A 5,533-nucleotide genomic window follows, 5' to 3' on the forward strand; every position below is an offset into this window, starting at 1 on the left:
GAAGATATTTTACCCATAAAGTGAGGACTGCTACGATGGAGAGAAAAAAACAAAGCATAAGAAATCATTCTTAAGAGTTTAAAGATATGATTACAGGCATTTAAAAAATAATCAACAGAAGGTCTAAAATATAAAGATGAAAAAACACCTCAGAATATTTGATAATAGCAATAAAAATAGATAGAAACAAAATAAGAGGAAAGGGAAGAGACAATGAGGCTCAAACCAAAAGATCCAAAACACTACCAGGAGGATTCCTTGAAAGAAGTAACAATATAACTAGAGGAGATATCACCAAACAAGTATAGAACAAGTATTTCCTTGTGACTGAAGAAAGACATAAGTTATCAGACTGATAGAACTCCTAAGTATCCTGTGCATGGATAATAAAAATAATGGGAAAAAAAAAACCCTAATTGCATCCTTGTGAATTTCAAAACTGAGATACTAAACACTTCTAGAGAGAGGAAAGAAAGTGACATTGAAAGGAAGGAGAATAGACACTCATCAGCTTCTAATTAGTGACAGGAGAAGTCAGAAAACAATGGGGGTCGAGGCCGTTAATATTTTTAGGAAAAATAATTTTCAACTAGTGTTTGAAACAATGTTGAAAGATCAATAAAGTATAACGAGAAACCAAGGTATTTTAAAATCATTTAAAATCACTGAAAATGCTAACTTGATTCTTTGCATCTTATTCACTAAACCAAGTCTCCTACTTTTAAGCATATTGTTTGATTTCCTTTCTCTAACCCCAAAACAGTATTTTAAAATGTAAATAAAGGCACGAATCTGTCAAGTTTTGCTGCGTTAAAAGTATAACCGCAAACTTCTGCTAAATCCTACAGTCCTTCTGAGGATATTACCTTGTTAATGTCTATCTTTCTTTACTCACTGAAATAGCTAGGAGTAACTTCCATGACCATATTAATACCAAGGTAATCTTAGAAACATGTATTTAAGAGGAATACTAATCATCTTTCAATGCCTGCCTATAAGACAGCATGAGAGGCAAAACCCTTGCCTATCTGAGAACAAATCCTCTTTACACAATCATTTACCATATTCTTTCTATGGATGTTCTCCTCCAGTAACAGGGAACCACTATCTAGGATGAAGAATAAGTCTTTAAATGTATTGTTCAATATACATCCCACCCTTTCACACACCCATTTCACTGCATCCACCAAGCAAACTCTTACTCTTTCTTCTAAGACCCAGAGCAAACGACCCTTTTTCTGAGAAGGTAGCAAACCTTTTTTAAAGCGTGGTTAGTCATAACCACACTTTAAAATAGGTATTACCGTCATCATATTTCAGACAACCAACTGAGACGTAAAGGAGCTAAACAAATTGTACAGTCACCTACTTTGTAGATGGCCGAATGGAAATTCTACCTGACTTCAAAGCCCATTCTTTTTCTGTTTCTCCATTTCATTCAAAATTTCTACTTCTCTGTGTTCAAGACTCTTTTTGCACATATTATACATAGCTTTCATCATACCATACTGCAATTATTTGCTAACATATGTATGTTTCCTATTGGGATCCCCATACTCTAATGGCCAGGAATCCTAACCTATGTCTGTATTGCCAGAATCCAGTAAACGGTGTGACTTATAGAAGACATTTAGTAAATTCTTACTGAATGAATGAATAAATAAATTAGTATAAAACTAAGCAAATTGCAGAATCAGAAAATAGTCTTATTCATTAAAATCTTCTAACTTTCCTACTTACTTGATAAAATGGTTACAGCATACTAAAGACCACAGAAACACAGCAGCATTTATATTTGGCTCTCATTTGGTTTGACTCCTGGAATTACAGGCATGGATTAATCCACATGAAATTTTAGAGCTTCCAGGAACCTGATAGATTATCTGAGATAACATATTATATTATTGAAATAAGGTCCAGAAAGGGGAAACAATATTTTAGTCACAGAGCTAGTGAGACAGAAGGCCAGGACTCGAACTCAAGCACTTATTCTGCCACAGTTACTTTCTTGATACTTTGAAGAAAGCATTTCATAATAATTTGAGAAATGCGTATACTTTGAATATAGAAAGAGGTTCAACCAGAATCCAGCACAGCTCAGACCAAATGGAATTATTTACGGCTACGTGGAAGAAGGTTACAAACCAGAAGGAATCCATTCTTACCTGAGGATCTTTTCATTGGCCGGCTCCCCCAGATTTCCTGTTTTTAATGTCTGTGTAGCATTCCATACCTGGCTGATAGCCCTCTTTACACGTTAAGTCAGCACAATTGGTGGTAGGTAGGAGAGGGGGAATAAGGTTTAGATTTAGAGAACAACTGAGCTAACATTTATTGTTTATTATACACCTAGCCTAGCACTTTACACATGTTAAATCACCTGCAGCTCCTCAACCCCCTATAACATCAGTACGATCATTGTATATATTTTACAGATAGAAAGAAGCAAGGATCAGCAAAGTTAAGTAACTTGCCCAAGCCTCACAATATGTGGGTGGTGGGCTCTACAATCAATCCAGGTAGTGAGACTGAAGGACCTTCTCTCATAACCAGGACTCTCTCTTGAAATAGTCGCCCTTCTCTCTTCATCTCTAATAAACCTTGTTTCTACGTGGCTGCCCTCAAAATGTAACATGCTGCTGCTGTACTAGAGTTTGTTGGCTAATGCAGTTACTCACAATGTGTCCTCTAGACCAGGCCTCTGAGAGCAGCCTGAGGGCTGCAAGGGAGGAAATTCACTGGAAGCAGATGAAATTTGGGAGCCATCTGAGCTCTGCTCTCTCATCCCCGAGACGATAGTTTTATTGTAGAAAAGATAAAGCTGGCTGTTATGCTCACATAAAATTAATTCCACAGTTGTTCTTTACCAACAAGTGCATTTGAAGTCTAAACATAACCATTGTGAATGAAAACAGTTGGTTTATTAGAGGAGTAGGAGTCTGGATTTTCCCTGCTTCCTCCTTTATTTTTTCTCCTATTTTCTGTTACCCTTGCAACAATATTGTTTATTAGATGCTTTTCCATAAAATTTGTTGTAAATATTAATAATACTAAAGAAATGTGTTTCTACTTTGTCCCCCCAAAATTCCAAGATGAGAAAATTACTAAAATAGGAGAATGATGGTTAATAGAGTTTTACTAGAGTCTTAAAATGCAAATAAAACATGTACATGGGGGAAAGCAATGCCTTTTTAGTGCACTAAGCAATCTGCTTTACAACTTCGAGCAACTCATCTTCTCCATGGTCTTGCTTATGAAAACTGAGTACATGTATAGCGATGGTAGGGACCTAGTTTTCATTATGAAAACTATAAAAAATAAATGTGAGAATATAAATGACCTATTTGTAACCAGACTTCAGGAGCCCTGAAATAAAAGCCAAAAAGCAAGATGGTGTACAGTAATATTGCTTTTGAGCATTGATTTACATGATATTCTGGTGCTAGCAGGAGTTCCTAGCTATTATTGCAGCTTAACAAACATACAGCAAGGAGAGATTTTGGCAGTTACTGTTCACTTGGAAGAAAGTTTGTTTCTTATTTTTGCTATATGCAGCAGCTGGAAAAACTGTATTGTCATTTGTACATTCTTCTAATAAACAGCAATCAGGTGACTACTATGTGAAAGACATTGAACTGAGGGTTGGGATTAACACGGGGGAGTTAGTTGAAAGAATTGTTTGGAGATATATTTGTGTGTGCGTGTTTTATGTTTAGCTTTCAACTGATCTTCAAAATGTTAAAAAAGACAGAGAGACACATGCTCTCAGCAGACCTCCTAAGCTCTGCTCACCATGGCTCTCTGCTATGGTTTTGTACTTCACTCACTCCATTAGTTCAATCCCTTTTTCTCAATAACATAGGGAGCACACCTTCCTTCTGATGCTTTGTCTTGATAATCTTCAAGTAGATTTTGTCATTCTCTCCTTTATATGTCTTTTTAGTCAATAGATGGCCATGATATATTCAATCGTTTATTATATTTATTTGCCAATATCTCAGCGTGTCACCATTGCATTACAAAATCCTTGAGAGCACTTTTGCACCCCCAAAACTCAACAAAATGTCAAACTCATGGTGGGTGCTCAATAGTACTTCATGTATACATGAATGAAATATTTATAATCCATGGCTGATGGTAATGCTGATTGACGTAAGAACTAGCACAGTGAGAGTATGGGGAGGGGAATGAATTCTAAAGAAGTTGACATGAGAGAAATGCGTTTGAGCTTATCCCCAACAATGATTATGGTAGGACAGAGAAATCATTCTCCAGGTAGAAAGAATTACAGTTTGTGGTTAAATTCAGTTACTGGTGAAATACAGTTACTGGTGAAAGATGACCATAACCTCATGATAAACTTTTACTGATAGGACGAAAAAGGGAGAGGAGGGGGCTGCTTTACTAACTTGCATATCGTCTTTCTCCTCTTTCCAGAATTGAATAATTCTGATTATTTATATATCTTTTTCTTCAATCTTTCAATTGATCCTTCAACCTTCTTTTAATGAGTATTCACTGCTCCTTCTCACATCATTGCATCTTTTTAAGAACCTCTTTTTAATTTTCCTGTCTTTATTCTCTCTTTTTGGTCCTACCAAGAAAATCTAAATTCTGCCTTTACTTTCATCTCCGTCTACATTAATGACCCACAAGTGGAACTCTCCACCTGCATCCTTCCCTCTCTTCTGTGCTTGCTTATCTCCAGCTGTCTCCATTATCTTTTTCTCTGTGTCACTGCCAGCTTTAACTGAAGAAATGAAAAATCATCATTTTATTCTAACTTTTATTCTTCTTTCTCTTCTCTATCACTGTAAGTGATTATATCTCCTTCATCTCCAGCACTAATAATTTGTGTCACATTTGACCCTTAGCTTTCATTTTTATTACATTTAGGTTTTAATTCCATAATGTGTATAAATGAATTTAGAGGACAGTAAACGAAATCTCTTCTGAAATGTCATAGGTGAGCATATACTAAGCATCTTCTGTTTTATAAACACCATAGTAGATTCACGTATTTTAATAGCTGATATTTATTGACTGCACATTTTGTTCCAGGCCCTCCATAAGTTATATGTGTGTATATATGCATATATATACATACATATGTTATATGTATATATACATACATGTATAAATTATTTCCATACATATGTATACACATATACATATAATACCATTATGTGTGTGTATATATATGTTTGTGTGTGTATATATATATATAAAACCAAGCTCAACCTTCATTATAAGGTCATTACTTTGGCAGCAAGAAAAGCCCAACTTGGAAGTAGCAGATAACTGTCACAAAAACCCATGCACATTCTTCCACAGTAGGAAATGATCTTCTTTCAAATAAGTGAATATGAAATATATTTATTATAAATTATAGATCTGAGATTTTTATTGTTTATTTGTTTGATAGTCTGGTTTTGTTGTTATTTTCTACAGCAAAATCTCAAAAGTGCTTCAGGGTGTTACTACAAAATGGTATAAGTTATATTCCGAGTATTAGAATGGACATATTTATTTT

Source organism: Neophocaena asiaeorientalis, unplaced genomic scaffold (assembly GCF_003031525.2).
Source record: "Neophocaena asiaeorientalis asiaeorientalis breed wild unplaced genomic scaffold, Neophocaena_asiaeorientalis_V1.1 scaffold705, whole genome shotgun sequence".
NCBI lineage: Eukaryota > Metazoa > Chordata > Mammalia > Artiodactyla > Phocoenidae > Neophocaena > Neophocaena asiaeorientalis.